Source organism: Oxyura jamaicensis, assembly GCF_011077185.1.
Source record: "Oxyura jamaicensis isolate SHBP4307 breed ruddy duck chromosome 5 unlocalized genomic scaffold, BPBGC_Ojam_1.0 oxy5_random_OJ106698, whole genome shotgun sequence".
Taxonomy (NCBI): domain Eukaryota; kingdom Metazoa; phylum Chordata; class Aves; order Anseriformes; family Anatidae; genus Oxyura; species Oxyura jamaicensis.
The window spans coordinates 21396-44935 of NW_023303985.1; the positions used below are offsets into that span (position 1 = coordinate 21396).

At 38.0% G+C, this 23540-nt stretch overlaps 1 long non-coding RNA gene across 2 annotated transcripts; it reads right to left on the reverse strand.

Moving 5' to 3' along the window:
• Positions 1–896: 896 nt before the first annotated feature.
• On the reverse strand, positions 897–20612 carry LOC118157423. 2 transcript variants are annotated; one of them, XR_004746638.1, is made up of 3 exons: positions 20470–20612; positions 13563–13700; positions 897–1271 (listed from the first exon to the last, which is right to left on the reverse strand). It is a non-coding gene; the product is annotated as an uncharacterized LOC118157423 (long non-coding RNA). The 2 variants fall into 2 exon arrangements; XR_004746639.1 differs by lacking the exon at positions 20470–20612 and adding an exon at positions 20296–20432.
• Positions 20613–23540: the final 2928 nt, after the last annotated feature.

Consider the following 23540-nt stretch of genomic DNA (forward strand, 5'->3'; position numbering starts at 1 on the left):
GCCCAAGCAGGAGTAAGTGTAAGGAGGTTTATCACCCTGCACATATCCACAGTTATTGAAGTGATCTTTTCCAACTGAGGGCAGCAAGTGTGCTAGGATGTACAGTAAGAAAGACGTGGTGCAGACCTGTTCTGCTGAAAATAAGAATTATATTTAAAGTGGATGGCCAGAGTTCTGTGTGGAATTGCTCAATACTAGATGACAATCAAAAATTTGTTGGGAGGAGTTTTCCTCCAAAGCTCTTACTAAATTATATTACTGCAGCAACCGCACATCAGAAGAAAAGTTGTAACACAGAAGTATTTGGAGTAACTATCATTTATTTTTATACAAATTGGATACAAAAATTCACAGGGAGCACCATTTGTAGGGTTTGCAGACACAGTGAGCAGTTTGGGAAGCATTCTGAAATCAGTGCTGCAGATGTGTATGCACACACGTGTGTGTCAGAATGGGGCAATACCAAACCTGATTAAGCCTGCTCTCTTGAAAATTACTGAAAATCAGAGTCTTCCTGGAATCACAGGCTGACTTTCCAAAACCAGAGACAACCAAAACCTCAATCGAAATTAGACCCAGGAGAAAAACCAGCCAGCTGTACCAGCTGAAAGTGTTTCAGAGAACACCACTGTTCCAAAGACTGCATTGCTAATCCCACTGACACATAGCAGAATCCAAAGAAAAGGCAAGAGAACCCAGTCACAGTACTGTCAACTCCAAGTATTTAAAAAGCATGAATTAATAGTCTCTTCTTCTTCCCCCAAAATGAATAAATTAAAAAAAAAAAAAAAAGAGAGAGAGAGAGAGGCTGAGAGTCACAGAGATCTTGTATGTTTTCTTCTGTGTGTTTTTAAGTGTTTTTTTGTTTGTTTGTTTGTTTGTTTGTTTTTAATAAATGAATTATGGAAGAAGCATACTAGCCTAAGATAAAGGATGTTTCCTCTCTCACTTATTCAGGGTACCTGACACCCCCAGTTAGGTTAGTGGAAAAGCACCTTTGGACTATGTAATGGATACTTCTCACCACTTTCACACTCAGATAACCAGGGTCCTCCCAATCCATGAGCTCATTCACAAAACAAACATGGGTACAACCTTTCTTCAGGGAACATATGAGTTCTCATTACTTTTTCCCCTCCTCACATGCTTCTACAGAATCTTTAAGCCATTTGTACTCAATATTATTCCTTATAGCCATCAAAGGAGGTGAGCTATCCTTTCTCATCGAGGTTCCCAGGGTAGGCTTCACATTTCAGGTACGAAGAGTCAGCCTGTAAAGAAAAATAGAGCATAAGAGAACAGCGCTGTGATAACTTTTGTCATAGTTTTTATCCTTTACAAATTTTAAAATATTCATTAAAAAATATTGTTAAAGATTTTTAAAAAGGTTGTTTCATCAGAAGAACCCCCAATGTCTTATAAGCGATTATCCTATTTCCTTTTTTCCCCTGTCGCAATAACTCCAGTTCACCTATCAGCCCTATTCTCCCCCCACCCTGTGTAACCCCCAACAAGCGAAGACAATTCTTGCTATAGTGAGTCTGGAACTGTAAGCAAGCTGTTTGGCTACCCAGTACATGTCTGTTAATTGGTTACTGAGGGATAATTAGCATACACTGTTTGTTCTAGACACATGCTCATTTTCAGTAAATTTACAGGAATTTAAATAGGGACTTTGACTCTTCAATCAAGTTTTTTGTCAAGATTGGGCCTTGTTTTCAATTGACTTTGGGGATGACAGACAGATAGTACGGTTGCATCAACCTTCATTCCCAAGGGAACTGAAGTAAAAATTGAAGTATCTCTAGTATTACAAATTCAGTACTACATATTGGGCTACAGCTTGTTACATACTCATTAGATAAAGAGGAGGGGAGCATGACCTGAGCATGCAGAAATTAGGTTGTAAGTTAAACTACAGTAATTTATTGAAACCAGGAGGAACTGAAAGAGTTTTACTAAGAATAAAGCTGGCTAAAAAATAACTAGCAAAGAGTCCTGTCATACATACAATTTACTCTGTGCACAGCAGCAAAAGTGAATCCTGTTTTATAGTGATACAAATGTATATATTGTATGTATAGTGTATAATGTATGTACACTTCCTTATATTGTTATATATATATAGTAATCCTCTATATCCACAACCCTTTCTGCCAGCATGTGTTATCACAGGGTCTTCTATGTCACTCTGCAGGTCTTTATTGCCACCTCATTCTTCCACAACCTCTCCCACATCCTTTAGGACTACCCAGCCTTGTGGCAGCTCCAGCTCCATCTGGGACCGGAGAGCAAGCATGGTGCCCTGTGCTGGGCTGAGCCACAAAGACACTGCTGGGGCAGCCAGTGAGGGAGTAAAAGACATAGCCCTGCCTGATAAAAGAAACAACCCCTACAAAATGCATAAGAACTTCATATTTTTAAGACCCCCCTAGCACTTTGACAAATTTGATTGAGAGAGTCCAGTGGCTTACAAAGTTAGTGGGGAACAGAAGCTGACAGGTAAACATCATGATAGCACATGTCTCACTTCCTTGAAAAACAGGCTGAGAAGATGAGAAGGCTCACGTTCACCTGATTGTAAATGATTTCCTGTCACTGGGCTGTGTTTCTGTGACCCTGGTCATTTAATATGCTTGCTTTTCCCTATGTTGTCTGATAGTGGCTTGGCAGCCACTCTCCCTATGACAATGACTCAATGTGCTGCTTTTCCTGTCTTATTCTATGAAACACATCATTTGATGTGACTAACACAACTCATTTTGATGAGTCACAGAGACAGGAAATGTAAAGAAGATGTGGTTTTCTGAAGTGTGCAGTTCAAGAAAATGTTAGAAAAACAAAGTTTAAAAATAATTCTTCATCTTAAAATTGTGCATATGGATAGCTCCTGTCTTCCTACCTACATAGTAAAAGTCCCGTTTGTATTGCTTGAAGTTATTAGTGTTAACATTCCTGGTAGCATGTCTGGTTAAGCTGGGAGATGGGTGGAGAGAATACATGAAGGGACATTGTCTTTGTTCATGTTACAAATTTGACACACAGGTTCCATCACTCTTAAAGAATCCTCAAAAAAACGAGCCTTACTTTCTAATTTCTAATGTACAGTCTGTAACTGCTGCCTCTATTTCAGTCCACAGTTTAAGAAACTGATATCTAATTTGATGGGTCCAGTGAAAGAAAAATAATAATAATAGTCTTTTTTTTTTTTTTTTTGGCCTGTGCTCACCAAAAAAAAAAAAGAAGGAAAAAAAAAAAAGTAAAAAAGAGAGAGACACTGAGTCTCTGAATCCAGTTCTTCCCATTTGCAGTCTAGACTGTAGTCTAGTCTATACAAAACTATCCTTCCCTACAAGCAGTTATAAATGTTTTGCCTACCTACATAGGAAGGAAAACTAGTATGGATTTTCACATTTCTTCTTTAAGTATTCTTTATAACTGGGAAAGAAAATGGCCAAGAAAAGGAGACTGCCACAACCTTCCTTCTCTCTCTGACCTCAAGCTACTGGAAACTCCTCCAAGAAGGAAAGGGAGGGGAGGGGAGGGGAGAGGAGGAGAACCAGAACAATAATGTTGCTCTTATACACAGTTTTTAAGTATTGTTTTACTAGAGTAAAGAAACACCCCTCTGCTACAGCTATTGCTTCACTGAGGATGTGGAGAGATGCTTTCTTTCCCTTTAGAATACAGGAAAGTTTCTTTGTCATCTCCCTTGACAGAGCCACTAGCTCGATGAGCAGGAATGAAAGAAGAGCTTTTCCCTTACCTCCCCTTCTGTCTCCCCAGAAGTTTGCTGTTCCCATTGCCACATATCACAGGAGATACCTAGTGCTAATAGTTCTATAATTTCTCCTCCTTCCTCCTTGCAGCAGCTAATGGCAAAATAGAGAACACTGGTCAGGCAACCGCTCGCCACTCACTGCAGAAACGGAGTAGGAGCTCTGTCTAGCCAAGCAGAGAACATTTGGTCTGGACCTTGGCAAGAGGCAGGCTGACTTGGCTGGCAATTCTTTCCAGACTACAGGATGTCACAGTTGCAAGCAGCCAGACCACAGTCAAGCAGTGGAGAAATACAGAGCACTGTCATTTCTGCCTTTTTCTTTTTAAAGGCAGAGACACAGCTGAACCAAGAAGCCATCACCTCCTCTCAAATTATGACCAAATGAATACATTATAAAATATTTTTCTGAATAAAAATAATGTACTTATTTGAAAATAAAGCATGATTTTTTAAGGAAATGGCAGAGACCGAAGTGCACAAGGCCAAACTTTCTAATAAATGAGATTTATTATGGGAAAAAGTCCAATAATTGCATTTTCAGGGGAAAGGTCATTATTACTTAGAAGGAGGTTAATAGAACAATATTAATAGCTTTTTACAGGGCAAAAGAGATAGATGCAGTATTAATATGAATGAAAACAAGAATGAGGATGCTCCCTGTTACCAAAGTTTAGACTAAAAATTCAGAAGGTCAAATTCATCTTTCGTATTCCCCAAAATAAAGAACTAGACATTATAAAATGTTATCAAGCCTTTTCATTCAGTGAGTTTAACAGAAAGTAGCAGAAATAAAGTGATCAAAAGTTTTAGCCTGAAGCCAACAATTAGAAGCACAGCTCAAGTTCTGTGTCTCTGGGAGACTCTAAGGGAAGATTTTTGAAGATAAAAGTCAACGTGACTCCATCACTGAACTTTTACTAAAGGAATTGCAGCAATTCTGTCTATTTGGCCAATATTTTAGATTAGACTAATTTTCTAAAGTAATGGAAAATTGCCAAAGATAAAAATAATTTGCAATATATATTAATAATAATGCTATATTACACATCCATAATGCTTTTCAGGCAAAAGTCTTAAAGTACTTTAGAAACTTAATTAAAACTCCAAACACCCTGGGAGTAGCTGAATTTTTCTGAATCATTCACCAACTGGGGAAACTAAGGCACAGGCAATTTAAAGCAAAGAATTTGAGTCAAGTTATGCAACAACTAAAATTGGTGACAAAGCAAGCATCTAGGAATGAAGAGGGCATTTGCAAAAAATACTACCAAAACTAAATATTTTTTCAGTCAAAACAAAAATGTCCTTCATACTTTCCCAGTTTCAAGCACTCAGCAATCTCTTACAGACTTCTAAGAATCTTTTCCTTTACAAATATCTCTAAAGACATCAAGTAAAATACATTTTCTACCAATAAATAAATAGGCAAACAAACTAATAAATAATGAATGTTTATTTAACACTTTTTGAACACGGTGCAAAAATATTTGCTCATCCTCATTGGCAAAACTAGCTAAAAGATAAAAATAAAAATCAGGAATGTTGATTTTTAATCCCCAGCCTTGACCACTAACATTAATTTTCTGTTTTAGATAGTGTTGAGTGAGGAAGAAAAGAGAAATCCAAAGGTGATTATAAAGACAGTTATTAACAACTGTCACGCACACGTGTAAACTACTAGCATGCTTTAACTAGAAGGCTAAGCAGGATCTGTCTAACTAGTAATTCCAGCCTGAATGCACTCAGCAGTACCACACCAGGACTCACAATTATGTAAGTCTGCTATTAAAATGCAAGTTGGAATCAACTGTTAAATCTCCATAGTGATGAATACACTGAAAAGCTGTCCTACTTTGGAAGATTAAATTGACTTTATTTTTGGTTATTGTATCTAAACACTGTAACTTGCTGTATTGTACTCTCACTAATTTAGTTTTCCTTTACCAAGCACCCCAGACAAGAGAATTTGCTTGAAGTCTCAGTCAAGCTGGGAATCATATATATTTAGGACATCTTTACAGAATACTGTAATTATGTGAGTATAAGTATTTGAAGTCAAAACTCATAATTGTGTGTGATGAGAGAAAACTGAGGAATCTTTTTGTTGAATGTTTTGGCTGTAACGAGAGCCACCAACCCCACCAGTTTGAGGAAGTTTCAGAGCAGATGTCTGTATAGTGTTGCAATTTCGTGATGGAGTTAAATGAAGAAAATTATTTAAGGGTTACAATACTTAAAAAATCCCAATGTGAAATTTAATTTTACTAGTAGCGCTGCTTTGTATAGTCATTTGAGGAGGAGATTACTTAATAAAATGTAATGGGGGAGATTAATGTAAGAGATTAACTCTTCAGCCCTTACTCTTGTACTGTTCTTTATATACTAATCAGGTGAAGAGATGGATAGTAGCATTTTAAAGGCTTCCTTTTCTGTGATCTATTTATCTGAGTGAAAAGATGATGTCTAGCCTTCCTCACACTGAATTCATTGCTGTGGTCTATAGGAAAGGGCTTTTGGAAGAAAACCTTAATATAAGTCAAGGCAAATTAAATTGAGATAGTGGAAAAGGCATAATGTGAACAGAAGAAAATATCATGTGAGAATACGTAAGGGCTTAATTTTCCCATTACTAAGGCAAGACTAGGTGAAAGCTAATAAATCACAGCAGCACTGTACCACATGGAAATCAGTATCTCGCCTAGGTGGAAGTCACAGGTGATGACTGCTACAAAACGAAACCCAGGTTCCCCTATTACTAACGAGTACCCATTCACCACGTCTTTCACAAGGCATAGCAATACACTGAAAAGTAAGAACATGCACAAGTTTGGCTATTGCAGTGCACACAGTCTGCAGAAAATCATACGGGCAATTCAGCTTCCTTTGCTGGTGCCAACAGAAGCAGCCAAGTGAGAAGGACATACAGATCTGGGTTCCCTACCCTGCCCTGCCACCTCATCAGGAAATGAATGCCCTCTAATTCCTCTAGATTCTGCCTGGAAAACGGCTTTTTTGGGGGGGAGAGAGGGTTGATGAGAGACAAGACCTTTAGAGAAAGGTTTCAGAAACACCCCAGTGCAATTCAGAGCTTGGTGATGAAAGTATTTTGTTTCCTGGGACATATTCACAGATAGAGAACTCTGTCTTTTTTTTTTTTTTTTTTTTCCCCCAAATAGAGATATTTCTTAAACGTTTCAGTACTCCTTCTCCCTAAAAGTGACTCTTGCACTGACAATATTGAAATCTACTTATGTTTCAGACTCTGGTATTATATGATTTTGTTGGACAGAGAGACAGATAAAAAGGAAAAATAGACTTTGCATTTTTTTAATTTTTTTTTCTTAAATTATGCTATTTTAAGTCTTCTAATCTTAAAAAGCACTTACTCAATTTAATCACAATTTTCACAAAGTACTCTAGTTGTCACTAATTCTTAACCCTAGAAATGTGAATGCACAGGGATTTTTATGGGTTTGTCAGTGGGTTTTTTCAGTTTTAATATTTTAATTTTTACTTATTATTGAGCTGTTGGAGGGAAGGAAAAAAAATCTTATAATGGGACTGTAGCTGAATGCTTAATTGGGAACAGTTTATCACCTCTTCAAATAAGCTGAAGAGTTACATAACTAGGCCTTGCAATTCCTACAGATAAAGACAGTTTAACTTGGCTTTATATGGAAATAAGCTTTATGTAACTGTTTTGTCTGTCTCTCCATTTTTTTTCCCTCTCCCCTTTCCTTTCACTCCAACAAAAGACTGAACCATTAGCCAATTTGAACTTGAGGGCTAAAAATCTCAGAAATGATATTCCTACTGGTTTCATGAAGACAGCTGATGAGATAAGAAAGACCTAAATCAGTGCCCCAGTTTCCTCTAAAGGAAAACAGAGAAAGTTACAGAAGTGAAAACTTGGTGTGAGATTATACTACTTGTAAATCCTGAGCTGCAGAACAGGTTGACTCCTTTAGATTTCATGGACCCCATTTCCTTTCACGGTCAAATCAACAGACAATTTGCCAGCCTGAGGCCAGCATCAGATCATCACCATCTCCTGGGTCAGTCCAGATAAACTCTGCCCATGCTACAGGCTCAAAAAAAAAAAAACAAACAGCCATTAGGAAACACATGGCCACGACTACAATGAAGATGAATGATTTCCGTGGTTTTCTGTTTATCTGATTACTAATACAATTGACACTATTTTGACTTTTCTTTTGGCTGAATGCAGTGATAATAGCTGGTGGAAAATGAACTATCCAGAAGTGCTCATGATCGTCTACGTCAGCATAGGCTGAGGAAGAAACAGGTCAATGTTGAGAGCAATTTTGAAAATCAGAGCCCAGAATATTAATCCTTTGTTTATTCCCTAGACTAATGTCATTACAGGAAAACCTTCCTTATGCTGTAAAGCCAATTTACTCTGATGCTAAGAAATTCTGTGGTTCAGTCATAGTGCCATTGTCTACCTTTGATTTGCAAATTTCAAGGAGAGAAAATTGCTTGAGACAACAAATCATAGTTATCTGTGATGAATTCTTCTCCATTTTATGTTTACTGTATATGTTTGAGATATACTTTAAATTAAATATAAGCTCAGACCAGAATTCCTAAATTTTCAGAAATATTTGAAAATTGCTCGATTTTGAGAAAGATTGAACACAATCCAAATCACTGTTATCTTCACAGATCTAAAGAAAAAGCTAATCCAATTTCTGTGGATCTCTCTTATCTTCACAGATCTAAAACAAAAGCCCAAATCCTCATATTTTGGGAAATCCCACATGAAGATTTTAATATGGCAGTCCATGCTCATACACAAAGTAACAAGAAAAATCTAGTCAGCACTTTACTATAGTCTCAGTACTCTACTGAATGTCTCATTTCAGTATCGTTATATCTCACTGTACTTGAGGGTGAATTTTCTCCCATATTTTTCACCTGGTTGGTCTGCACAGCCAGGGATGAAACTGATCTAATGTGTGAAACACTCCTGGACTCATTCCTAAACCATCATGGACATGCTGCCAAAGTGAGCCAGGGAAGCAAAATATTTGTTGTCCATAGGAGTGCTATAATATTATTTTTTCCTCTGTGTGCTTTTCTCAGTTCTGGTTCATTAATTCAGTACATTGTTAGACTCTACTGGTCTACAGCTGTAATTTTTCTATGCCTCCTGTGTCACAATGTTCACAACAGGCCTATCTTAATATTATTTCACACAGGACTGCACAGAGAGTTTGTGAACATTTCATGATGCTCAAAAACTGAACCCAGAGACCTCCACAACTGCTTCCTTTGAGACAGATGTGAGGGGGAAGATGGTGAAGTTTGGGAGATGGCTTGAGACATATTTATTTCACAGATATAAGGCACTAATATTATCTTGATATGAGAAAACAAAAAACACACCACACTTTTTGCCAAATGGAAATTCATCAGAAGAGAAATAAAGATACGTTTATCTTAGCATAATGGTAAGATTGTACCACTAATAATCAGGTATGAACTCAGAGCCTAATGTTCAAGAATCAGTAAAAAAGATAAATATAGTAAAAACAACATAAATGAGCAGTCACTGAAATAGTCTCAAATAATGAAATATTTAGATAAATTATGAAGATGAATATAGTGCCTCATATATCTGAGTGTCAAAAAGAGTAGTAATATTTTTTGCATTAGTACAAAAATGAATAGTTTTGTCAAGTTTTTATCCTGATAAAGACTTTTTCTTATGGCTATAGAAATGTATTGAAGTATTTAAATCACCTGTCAAATGTAAGCCTACTCAAGCACTGACACTTTAAAAATATAATGTGAAATCAGACATCATTTATACTTGCTAGGATTTTTCATGTTGTTTTATACAAATGGTGAGGCTAGATGCAGAATAAGTAGATTTTCAATTTTAACCTTTTTTCTCCCTAATTTCCAGAATGTAATTCTGCCCCCAGCTGGTTAAGACATAGCTGACATAGGAAACTGAAAGGGAGAGAATATTGAACCTATGAACTCTGCTTCTTCTCAGATGATGACTACAATTTGCATGCAAAGTATCAGCAGCTTTACTGTTCAGCACAGGTGCTAATAGATTCTAAGTTCTTTATATAAGTATATACTGCACCCTCTTCATTATAGTACTAATAGCAGAAAGGTGAAACTGTTTTCAGGAAACAGAGTTCATTGATTACTCCTACAGAACATTACAATTAATGACATCGGTCTGTGGTAATTGCTACACCTGTATCAGATCAACTGAAAAGAAGAAATTTAATGCACGCTCCTATCACCATTACATTCTAGAAAGTTGCATACATCTACTGCCTGGGATGGATTTTCACATGTCTATTTGTCTTCCTAGTGCTCTTTTTCATCAGGTTCTAAGTCTGTCTTTTTGCAAACAGAACATATGTACAGAAAAATTTATATGATTTTCACTCTTTTTTCAGGTATAATTGCAGCCCATCCTTATCTCTCAGGGAGGAAGAAAAACAAAGGAAAAAGAAAAGTAAGACAACAGAAAAGCAGGGAGATAAGTTATTATTATTATCTTTTGAAACAAAAGCTTTGATTCACCCTTCAACCTCTTGCCACTATCTTCTATCATATTTCAGGACATCTCTTCTGATGCAGCAGAAGAATAGATTACAAATACCTTCAAATTCATCTAACTTACTTTCTATTCCATATATCACCTTTTCATATGCAGCTGTTTCTGTCACATCAGCAATCCACTCCCTCAGTCTTGGTGCATCCTCTCACTTTCTTGGTATTAGTTTTCATCACTGTGAGACTATAGGGGTCAGCGTCATGAAGCTTAGCCCCCGTATTTAGGCTCTATCTGTTCAAATAGATAAGACTGGCAAGAAAATATGGTGTAACTGGAAACAAGGCAGAAAGAAAGAAAATGAAAAAAGTTATGTTGGAAAAAAAAAAAAAAAAAAAAAAAAAAAAAAAAGGAAGTCTAGGTTTTAGCATCTAAGCTACAGTGCAAAGTACCAACAAAATGAAATGGTCCCTCTAGTAGAGCCCCACTGGGTGATACAGAGTCTGGTAACTGCTGCTTTGCAGTTTCCTGCTGTCCCCAATTCCTGGCATCCTAAGCAAGCTCAGAGGAGAGGACAGCCTCGAGAACATATGGTCTGCCTGAGACCTGCAGAAACTGAGAAGACCAAACTGGACATTGTGAAATTTTGCAGAGCATTATAGCAATATAACTATTAAATGAATTTAGGAAGTTTACACCTCAGGAAGGTGGGATTATACAGCAGAACAGCTGCTGAGGGAGCACATTACTGAAATAAGGGGATGCGAGAATTCAATCCATATCCCTTGACAAAAAATCTCTGGCACAGTTTTGGGAAGAGGACAGAAAGAGGAGGAACATTGTTTGGAGGTGGGCAAGGCACAGGTCCAGTAGGTGCAAATAACAAAGAACGCTGCAAACTCACCAGATTACTCCTTGATGAAGTACTGACCACAAGCTGAGAATATCAAAATAGAAACATAAACACATGCCTGAAGTAGGAAGCAACAGACCTAGCCAGCCACACTGTGAAATGAATGGGTATCACGAATTTATCAGAGGCAGGGTGATACGACTTGGCTAGGTTTCATGCCTACTGGATGAGGTGTGGAACCCTGGTCAATATTTGCTAACTCTGAGGACACAATTACCTTATGCCCAATATACAAAACTTTTGAAATCCTCCTACAGTTGCTTTTAAAGGTTTAATTTCTTTTTAGCATTTCACTAACAGCAATTTTCTCCAGAAAAAAAAAAAAAAAAAAAAAAAAAAGTTGCAGGTGAGCTTTTTCCTTGCATTCAATAGCAGCTGGAGTTTCTTGTTTTCCTCCACCTTTTTCTTGTCACATAGCAGCACTTATGAAAAGTGTCTAATGAAATGAGCACTGGAAAAACTATCCTCTCCGTTGTCCTTTTTTAAAAATTATCTTCATTGCACCTTTGATTAGAAAGGATCAGGAGACAAAGCTAGGGGAGGGTATGAGCACATCCTAAAGACATTCAGAACAAAACTCTTGACAAATAGCCAGGCTATGAAGTACTGTGTCTGCAGAGGAAAAATATTAATAATAATAATAAAATAACTTTCAGTCTGTCAGCAAAGATCCAATAAGAATAAAAGTGTTCTCCATTATGCGTTAGCTCTTGTGTTGTGATTATTTTATATGGGGCCTACTTCTCTGCTGATTCATCTGAATACACTGCACTGATCTGCACTAACAGAAAATTTGGGCCATAGCATGATCTGAAGTTATAGTCCTCCATACTTGCAAAGAACATAAACCACAAAGGCCAGTAAAAGGAATGAGAGTAGCCAAGATAATCTGGCACACTTCCAGTCTGATTTTTCTTTTCCTTTTAACCTTCTAATTTAAAGTATACCTCCATATTATAATCCTAGTATCTCTGGCTCCATTGCTCTCCTTTTCAAGGTTTGCTTGACCCCCCTCCCCCAGCTCCACCAGAATTCTTTTAAAATCCTGGCCCAATTTGTGGTCAAAACTAAATCCCAATTAGGTCCATCTGGGGAAAGTGGAAAAACCTGAACTCCATCTTGTTGTCTTGAACATCCTATGGTTGCATAATAACAAAATGCCTTTGTTCTCACAACTAAAGTATGCATCAAGAATCAAAGAAGCAAGAAAAAAAGGGAATGTTCCAAGCTATTACTGTAACAATCCAATTACAATGCCTATCAAACTTAACTTCACAGGTTATAGCTCCTAATTGCCTGACAAAAATTGACACTTCAGTCGCAACAGCATAATATAATCAGAGTCCAAATTAAATTTGATCGTGGGCAGAAAACGATGCTATCATTCGGCGGCATGGAAACAGGAGATCAACTAGCATGATATCAAGGATCAGAAATGAAAATTATTCATTAATGGCAATGGTTTTCTGATAATGGAAATGACACAGTTCAGACGGCTTCGTAAAAACACTATTAATTAAAAAGATGATAGACCTAACAAGGCATAGAAACCAGTGGAACCTTTCTCTGTGCTTGTTAAGGTGAAGGATGACAATGTTTAAGAACAGAAGTTTATGCACTTTTGTGAAAAGTATTCCGCTGATTCTGTAGCAAGTTTACTGGTTCTTGCTTAGTGAAGCATCTTTCTCTAGGGTGCTATGTTATAGGGACATAAAAAGTGTCTAAGGCCATAATATGGCATTGTAATAAGCATGAATACTACCAGCTATAAAACAGAAGGGTCCAATTCATAAAAAAATGCACATGGGATTTTTGCATACTCCCAAGAAAAAAGTGCAGAGAAAACTATTTTATTTCCCTGTGCAAGCAGCTCTGTCTCCATTTTACTTTGGAGAAATACAGAGGTGCTTTATGCCAAAGAGAGAGCACGCCAGAAATTCACCCTCAACAGAAGTTTTCCTGAGCAAGAAAAGGAAAGGCCAGTGTCTCAGATTGCTGAAGTTCAGACAACACCGCTGTGTTCTTTACACAGACCTCCAGATACTACCACAAGGAAAAAAAAAAATACTAATACAATTTTCACAAACTTTGCATTTGAAATAACCATCTCAAAGGGTTGATGGCCCCACTATTGAAACCACTGGGTGCCTTTGCCACAGCTGGAACAAATCAAACTGCAGTTACCCAGTTTGTGGAAGAAAAGGTCTATTGGTTTGCTAACATTCTCCACGATCTCCTCCAATGCATTATGTCTGCGCACCACACCCTGCAGGATGGCTCATTGCCCAGCACTCAGAATGAAAACTACTCTCAAGGACCCTCACCTCTTTCTTCCTCAGTAGCTGAGAGTAGCAAACAGGCATCCCCTGCTGCAATTCCTTGTTCAACAGGCATCTGATTTGGAAACGCACCAGCAAAGGCCTCTGAGACTTCTTGCTGTGGGAAACTGAGGTTTCAAAAGCCTGAAAAATAAAGGACTTTTGTAAAGAACAGAAGGGAAGAGCAGGCAAAGTTAGATGCTTTCCTTGGGAAAGGATGACTCAGAGCAGATCCTCTTGACCCCTAGAAAGCAAATAGTCAGTTTTAGCAAATCAGAGACCCAGGAAAAAACATTATGTTCCTTAAACTATATAACTGAGCCTCAATCAAATCCAAAATGCATCATCCAAAGCTGCCTCTAACCCTTCTTCACCTGATAAGTAACATCCTTGAAGATCACCTCACTTCCAAATAAAATACAATACAATAAAATAAATAAAATATTTAATGCAAATATGCTTGGAGCAGCTCTAAGAACAGAAAAGAATGCAAATAATGGATGCACTTTTCACTGTCCTTGATTATTTGATAGTCTTTGTACAAACACAATGCACAAAGCCTGACTAAATTGTCAACATTCTTTAAAAGAATAACAATTCAGAAGAGTGATGATATTACCTAAAATGTATATCAGCATTGCATTGCACCTCACCGATAAGAGCTCTAGGGCAGGTCCTCCAGTTTCAGTGCATCTTTCTGGAATACTTTTTAGCCCTTTAAACATGATCATTTAAGACAGATGCAAGGAGTGTTGGAATTCAACATGCAGACAGCTCTGGAGGAGACAGTAATATATTAATGGAGAAAACAGCTACCCTATAACATCAGCCAACACGTTATTAAGCCATGTTGCAGCTACCACATGATTATCTCTTGGGTTTTGGTAACTTGACCTCATGAAAGGGTGTTTATAGATAGTTCCAGAATTTTTTTAATATACTGTATTGATAATATTTTCATGTGTTGGTCTGGGTTGTTTTGTTTGTTTGTTTTTGTTGAATAAAAAAGGTTAGAAGCAGGAGAAACAAGTGAAGGAAACAAAGACCAGAGTTTGTGTTAATGGTGGGTTTTGTTTGTCTGTTTTTAAATAACTATATTACATTGCCTATGATGTATTATGAGCTATAATGTAAATCTCCTTCTGATAAGAGAGCTTGTGTTCAGCAGTGAAAATGGGCATACTTATTAATCCCTGCAAGCAGTGTATTTAAAATAGACGCAGCCAAAAAAAAAAAAAAACAAAAACAAATCCATTGTGACCATTGATCCTGTAGTGTAAGTTTATGGATTGAGTCATTTTATAGATAAATTCCCCCTCTAAATTCCAGCAAATTAAATCCCAGGTATGTCCCTTAAGGAATCCAAGGTCAGATTCATACCCACTGACTCTCAAGTTTATTGGGAATTTTCTGATGAAAAGTTTTGGTTGAAAAAAAGTGTTTGCTTGTCAACTTGTCACGTTTTGTGGGAATCCTCTGTTCAGGGATGGTATTTCATGTATAAAAGAGAGCGAGAACACGTAGACTAACAAGTAGGTCAGCAGTCAGGTTGGCCTGTGAACAAAAGGAATCCACGTATGTGTCTCTGCAAAACTCTCGATGAGGCCACATTGGTAATTCTGGATTACTGAGTCACTCCACTCTTACTCCCCTGCCTCTCTGCTCATCCCACACCCCTTTCCTGTGAAAATTCTGAGTGGTCCCAAGCTCATGCTACTGAGAGCTCAGTGTCTCCAGTGAAGCCATTTCCACCTTATCTCATCTAACAGTGTAAAATCAAACCATTTGCCATTCGTTAGTTCAATCCTGGCAACAGAAGAATCACCGGACAAAGGGATTCACCTCCCTGCACCCTACAGGTGTTTGAAGTTCATAAAACCTGCAAGGAGGAAACAGGCGGAAAATATAGCTCAGGTAGGGCTGGCAGCACTCGTACAGTCTCACCGCAGATTTTAACTTTTGATGGGCACAACCTAGAATTCTTTGGTTTTCCAGCAGTACTCACTGAACCAGGAAATACACAGCATTAAGAGGAAAATAAATAATGAAATTAAGCTTAACAGGGTTGCTGGCCCCTTTTCAGATCCCCCATTCTAAAACTTGCAAGAATCACCATTAGGCACTTTGCCAGTTCTATTTCCCTGGTGTATTCAGGCTTATGCACCACTCAAGAGGAGTCTGTTAATGACTACAAAGATCCACAGCTGTTTACAGTTCAGACTCAGTGGTGGACCAGGCAATAAGCTTGATCCAACAATGAAGTTGTTGGACTCTCACAGCAAGAGGAGACATTGTGTCAACTATTTGCTTGCTCATAGCGCGAGTGACGACCAGGACAGCTTAGTGGGGCTGTAACAAACAGGGAAAGAGGTAGGTATGGACTGGAAGAAGCTGTGCAGGGCCTTGAAAATGACAGAAGAAATGCATAAAGAAACCAGGCTCAAGTAGCTCACAGAAGCACAAATGAAGCAGCAAAATAAATAAGCCCAGGAATCTATTTCCCACACATGCAGAAAGACAAAAAAAATGTATTCTGAAAAATATTTCAAAATAGAACTATATTCATTTGTAGAAGTCTCCTGTGATATTATCTACTGCATTTTTGTTGTTGTTGCTTATGTATTGGTTGTTTTTGTTTGTTTGTTTTGTTTTCTTTGTTGTTGTGTTTTTTTGTGGGAAGCCTAGGGTTTTTCATGAATGAATAAATGAGAGCAACAGCTTCTCACAGTAGAGTCTGGTCTTTGGGAAATGATAGTTGAAGGACAGAAAGAATACCAAAAACCTGCAATAAATGGGGGGAAGTATAAGAGCGGCTTACATTAAGCTTCTTCTCATTTTTAGACACAGAACATAATGTTAACAAAAGATATGTAAGAAGGTATTTGAGGTAAAAAATAAGGGAAGCAGACAAAAGGCAAGAATGATTCTATTAGGGGGCACAATCTTTCAACAACATAGTAAAGTAATATGTTTTGAGAGCATCTACTCTAGCCGTGCTCTGACCACAAGTTCAAAGTGTCTGATGACCAGGAACAGATGTAGCAATCTACTTTTTTTCCTCTCTCTCTCTTTTTTTTTTTTTTTTAAATGTACTTTTAAAAGAAGGATTCCTAGATATCAAGATCATTTGGCATATCAGCAGCTCTAGAAAAAAGATGTCAAATAATAACAATTGATGAAATCAGAAAATTTGCTAAAGAGGCACCTTTGCCGATGCTAGATTTTAAAGCATGACCTGACAATGTGCACTGGTCCAAGTTCGTTTCACTTAGAAGCAGTGCATTTATCATTAGGACAGCATTTTCAGTCTTTTCAGCTAAGATGGTTCCCAGAACTTCCACATCTGGTGCCAAAGGGTAGTTAGAAGCTTATAGAAAGCATTAAGGACATGTCTGTGTGGGTGGGCAGCTGATCAAGCAATTTATTGATTAGCCATATAGTATTAAGTACAAAAATTCAAAGAGAAAGGATGAAACTATTTCTGGTAAGGTGAAACCCTCCATATTTACTGAGTAGATTATCCACAACAGGAAATGCTTGCTTGATTGCAAAGTCAGGCAGGTCCTCAGCCCCACTGACTTCACTGGAGCTATGACAATTTAGCAACGGAAGATCTGTAGATCTGCGCCCCCAGATAATTTGTTAATGCAGTGGCAAGCTCTGAAAAAAAAAAAAAAAAAAAAAAAAAAAAAAAAAAAGGACATCAGGAAATGCAACCACGAAAGCTCTTTCATTTGGTCACTTTTCTCACATACGGGATTTTCTAATATACAATAATTCAAAAAGCAGGAAGAGTACAAATGTGTAAGCTTGCAAAGTTCTGTTTCAAACTGAACTTTTTTTTTTTTTCTGACAAGTGTAAAGTGCATCTATAATATAAATTGGGGAGCAGAATACTTACAGAAAACAAACCTCATCCAAGGTCACAGTCTCACTGAAGCTTTCATCAACTCACTGTCTGCCCAAGCCTTTGAGCACTCCAGACTTACAGCACAACTTTAGTCAGAGCCCTACCCACCTTTAGCTCTGAAAATTCTCTTGTCTTATATTAAAGTTAAAATCAGATGCCCACACTAGTCTTTGCCTCTGAACAGCCCTCTGAAAATGTACCACTCTATGCCACTGATGCTTAAAAGAACAATTACCAGAGAAGATAAAGGGCTTTCTATGATCATCCAGCTCCTTCTAATTCAAGCTAATGTCAGGACATGAAGGAATGTCATTGTGTGGCACCTGCTTACATATTTTCTAGAGTGACTGCAATCTAAATATTGGCATCCAGTAAGAATGAGAATACTATACCATGCCATAAAGCATGAGTCACTGTGAACTACTGCCCAAGGTGGTTGTTATTAAGCAACTGGATGTCAAGAATTGAAAGGCAAAAATCTGTACCATAAACGTACCACATTTCAGAGCCCAGACCTCATGGACCGAAGCACTGCATGGCTACACAGCTGTGCTCAGTTCCCTCACCCTCATCTTCCATTCAATTTCTTCAAGGGTGCAGAAAACTCTTTCGGTATCAAGTAAGTCAGATCAAAGTAAATTCATAATATGCATGAATGGGTTCACTTTGTATAATATTAACAACGTAATTCCTGTCAGAAAAATGAAATAAAAGGTAAAATAAAATAAAATATGATTAAAAGCAACAAAGCAGCAAGCAAAGAAAAAGATGTCTGGGCTTTGGGGGGAAGTTACAATAACAGACATGAGGTTTTGTCATCCCACTCAGCCCTCTTTATAGCCCCTTGCTACAACAGCATCTTGGATTCTGGATACTATTCTCTACTGATACCTAAGGGACTCAACCTGCAGATGGTCCCCATTTCAAATGTTTCTTCTGGAACCATTTAAGATACCAATTTATACTCCCTGACAAAATGGAAACTACATTTTTTTGTAGGTTATTCTCTTATTTCTGACTTGGTACGAGTGAAGTGCAAGTCACAAATATTTGTGCCCTTTCCTCCTACTCATTTTTACCTGTACATAACATAGTAGAAGCAACTATTGCGGTGAGTGCATGGCACGCTGTCAGGTTATGGGATATCACATGATCTAACAAAACCTGCTAACAAATTAGATGTGCCATGATCCATCAATTAGGTGGAGAAATCTTACTTTTATTTTCTTTAAAAAAAAAAAAATATTAGAAGAAAATAAATAGGTACTTCCCCAAAGCTAAGATATCATTCTGCACATGCATAGGAGTTTGCTGCTATCTGCAGGTAAAATATTCTATTACTGAGTAAAAATGTGTAAAGCAAGCCAAGCATTTAGCTTCTGTTTTTTTAATTGCAGCTTCACACAGTTCCATATAAAATGGAATTCCACAGGTCTAGGCAAGATGAATGAAAGTACAGATCCCTCACATGGGGCTGAGAGAAATGTTTTCTTCCATCTAATATGACAAACTGCAGTCACACCACTCAGCATGTTTTGCTGCCAACATCTGCTGTTAACTGAGGCAGAATCAAGTTTTCACACAGCCACGTAGGGCAACTGACACTTCCTAGCTACTGAAGAAGCAAGGAACTCCTGGAACATAAGAGTGTCCTCTTAATGCTCAGTAGTCCTTAGATGTCCCCTGAGCTGTGACAGGCTGCAAAATCAATGAGACATCGAGCTGATTTCACAAATGCCAAAACTTTCAGGAATACTGAAATCAGGAAAGACAATGCAGAAGGGTTACGGAAAAGTTGTGATTTTGGCCCTTTGTTCGCACAGCATGGGTAAAGAGACAGCCATCATAAAGATCAGCTCTCAAACTCCTCTACTCCACTCACTCTATTTTATTGTATGGTAGCAGATTTTGTCTTCTTTTTTCTTTTTTTATTTAGTTTCAGTTCATTCCATTGCAGTGAAAAGAGGAGTATCATTACTTAACTTCCCCGAATTTAAAAGTCAGGAAGAGACAAAAAAACCTGCATCAACCTGTGAGAAAACTACAGCCATGAAAACTAATCTGCAATTGTTGCGAATAATTTGTGGGTTTATATTGGCACAGTGCTTTACCTGTTAGGAAAAGTTTACCAGGAATACTAGCACAATTCCTTTGGAATTCTAGGGATGACACACTTTGTCTTCTTCTTGAGCCTGAAATGGATTGTTTAAGATTTCTTCCAAATGCAACAAGACGGCTTTGATTATTCTGTAGATTGAAAGACAGACATAACAGACGTGGTTAAACAACACTTCATCAAGTAAGATCATACCGAAGGAGTCATTACAGGAAATATTGACCAGGGGAAATGACATGTCCAATATTATTTCATCAAGGCATGGATGATTATCTTGCCATTTTGCTGTGCTGTGTTGTACTACAATTGTACAGCTTGAGCTTGCTATCAAACTCTCATCCCCAAGGGTCTGATCAAAAACTAAAGAGTCACCAGTGTTAAACCTTTCCTACACCACCATTTTCTTTACTGTGGCCTAAATTTAAGAAAAACTGACATAACTTTTGCTTTGTTGTCAAAGAATAGTTTCAGTATGCACTGATTTCAGCTTGTGGGTAAAGAGGTGAGCACCAGAACTGCTTCACACAAAGAGAATACATAAGAACACAATAGAAAGAAAATTACAAAATATCCAACACCAGAGATGCTCCTTTTAACCTTTAAGTGTAGTTGAAACCTAATGACTTGCTAATTATCAGGAGTTTAATGATGCCTCTAAGCAGAGGTTGTACTACAGGGCACAACGTCCATGAACCTCTAGGTTCTGGGGTTACCTTGTGACTTCAGCCTGCAGTGAATTCTCCTCTTCTACAAATCTGCTTCTAAGCAAGCTTTAACCTCCCCAGCCCCCCAGTTGTTGCTACTAACAGGGAAGGAAACAATTTTGAACTCTGGCGTAGGCTGGGCTCCAGATGGCTGCCAGCTTTTTAAGCGCTGAGTTGACTAACCTTGCTCAAAGCAGGTCTATAGAACACAGTGCTTCAAATATCAGTGTCTGCTGGGATTGCATCTATATATGTGGAGTCCCACAGTTCCTATCACTAGCATAGTTGAATGAGTGAATCAGGAGCATGAAGGATAAAATTGAGGAAAATGCAGGAGACCTCTCTCTCTCTCTGATGTTGAATCAGCCCATTAAACAGCAGGGAGCAGCTGAGCATAGATTTTCGATGAGTTTGCTGACCACTTAAAGCAAATGAGTATAACCTGAGGCTGGGAAAGACCAAAGGGTTGACTTCCACGTGGAGATGAAAAGGACTGTGCTGAATTCAGCCTAGGTTGAAGAAATGGTTCAGGATGTACCGGATGAAGGCGTTCATCCTCAGAGCCATTTTGTGTGAACAGAAACCATCGGCAATGATGAAAATTCAATCATTGTATTATGATATTTATAATTATTATTCTGGGCTGACAACAATAAAAGCACCAGCCAAACCATTCTGAAATGGAGTCACTCACTTTCTCAGAATAAACTTTATGGGGACTGTTTGATGCTGTTTGCCTGGAGTCTGTCAGTCTGAGCTCAGCCACAAATAAAGTCTTTTCAAATGTAAGGAAATAGCTCTGGGATATGTAATATCTGATGTAAAGAGAAAAGGCACCATCTTCATCCCTAGCCACAGGAAAGCCTGTTTTCTTTGGTTCTTGGCCCATATGAGAGTCAGTGCATGAAATATAAATTGCTGTTCAACATTTAAGCTTGGCAGAGCCAATTAATACTGCCTTCTCAACATGGGCTTAGAGGTTATTTCAATTAAATCCTCTGTACAAAAGTACACTGTATTTCTTGGTATTTCTGAGCGGCTGTCCTCAGTGGGTAGTTAAAGTTCTGCAGTGCATTCATCTCTCCCTTTGATTACAGCCTCCCTCTCCCTCCTGATATCCATGTCACCCTCCTGCAGGCCCACCAAACACTGCTGCCAAATAGATGGCCTGTTCAGATCTCTCAATCAGTTCCCATCAATCCATCACCTCATGTCTTATTTTTGTCCTGCTCCTCTAGGCTCTTCTCTTCTATCTTTGCTCAGATAATGTGTTCTGTTTCTCTTCTGAGAGTCTACAGACTTTCTGAAGGACAACTGACTATTGTTCCAACAAGAATAAGGAAAATTTGTATGTAAAAAAAATGAAGAAAGAGGGAGTAGGGAGACAAACAGGGGGGCACAGAACTGAAACATATTTTCTCTATATCTCTATAAGGATTTCTAAGGTCATAATGATTCAACCAGCTCCTTGAGACAAGGAAAATTAGGACTTGATACGCAGCCAAAACCAGAAAATCTTGAACCCAGTGTAAAGGACACCTTATTTTTTCCTTCCTCTAAGGGCTCATTACTTCTGTATAGTCTGTGGAATTCCTACTTATCCCATTTTCTCTCAAGTTTACTGTTAGTTGACTTACAGAGAGCAGAATAAATGATATTCCTGTCCAGATGCTATCCTAGCTCTCAATTCCCTCCTGTTCTGCTGACTTCCACTATAATCTCGGACATATTGTCAATCAGCCCATGCTTCCATGCTTCAAGTCTCCAGCAGTATTAAAGGGATAACAGTGCTTCCCAGCCTCACAGGTATTGTATGAGGAAGAACACATTCACTACTATGAGGTCCTCCTAATGGCAGAAAAGAGAAAGGAAACAGGGCATGTGGAAGTACTACAGGGAGAATAAATGCCTTCAGTACCTCACACTACTGCAATCAAAGTTTAACTATGGTAGGCACCCTCAGATAATAATAAAATAAAATTTAAAAAAGGTGGGATTCATCTGACAATTTTGTATATCTAGAACTGAGGCGATCCCATAGCCAGAGGAAAGAACTAGCGATTTTCCATGTGCAATTCACCTGGCCTCTTTGAGACATCTACTTCACATCTATTTCTCTCCACTTACATCTCAGGGAGTCTGTTGGCTTGAAAGGTCAGGAAAATTAGACTTATCTTGTACTTAGTTCCTTGGAGTAAGTGGGATGACAAAATACAAACAGCATGTAATAGCATCTACCGAACACATTTTGAAAATATATAAAGAATATCAAGAGAACAAGTATTTCTTTCATCTCTGTTTTCCAATCACTCACCTCAGACTTTATGAGGGATATTTAAGATCCCTCTTCTATCATATAAGCTGTGTTTCATTTATCTACTCATCTATCAGGAATACTAACTCTATGTGATAGCTGCATAAAAATGTGTCTTACAACTATTATGGAGAACAAACAAGCTTTCTCCTGCAGTCCTTCAGTGCTCTCCAGTTTGCTATGCACAACAGTAGCAACGTTCTTCAATGACAAAACTAAGGACCAGAGGATCTTTCAACCTTTTATCTTAACTAAGATAAAAGAAAGAAAAATAGAAAAGATAAAAGAAAGAAAAATAGACAGAAAATATGGCCTCAAAACTTAATGCACAATAAATTTGAAATTATAATCCTTGATGCAGCTGGTATACACAGGACACTATGTTCCTAACTTCGTCGGTATGTGTTACTAAGAATCTCAGTGAGATGAAACTAGCTTTCTTGAAGGCACTGTCAGACAGTTCACCAGACAGTTTTGAGTCCTAAAGGTAGAATGATTGGACTTTGGTTGTTCAGGCTGAGTTACATGGGGGTGTGTTTTTTTTTGAACTGCTTGTCTCTTGAATTGCTTTTCATTGTAGGAGGATCTTATTCCTTTGAAAATGCAGGAAAAGGCTTAAGAAACATGCTTTTCCAGCATGGCCTTCAATCTTTTTTGCAAGAAGAAATCACTGTCAAATTAAGGACCTCCATCCAATCTTTTTGATGGTACTTCTGCACACCCACTTTGTAGAGCTGTAAGTGAACATAGAATTTTAAAGACAATGAGAATTCTAATTCTTTGTCTTGATTTTTCACTTATGTTACCAATCTATTTCTCTCTTAAACCACATGAAGAACAAGTGTGACCATTGAAGATGCAGGCTTGGTGAGGTGTAGATATTATGCCTTAAACAAAGATAACTTTAATGAATTCACATTCAACCTTTTCAGCCCAGTGA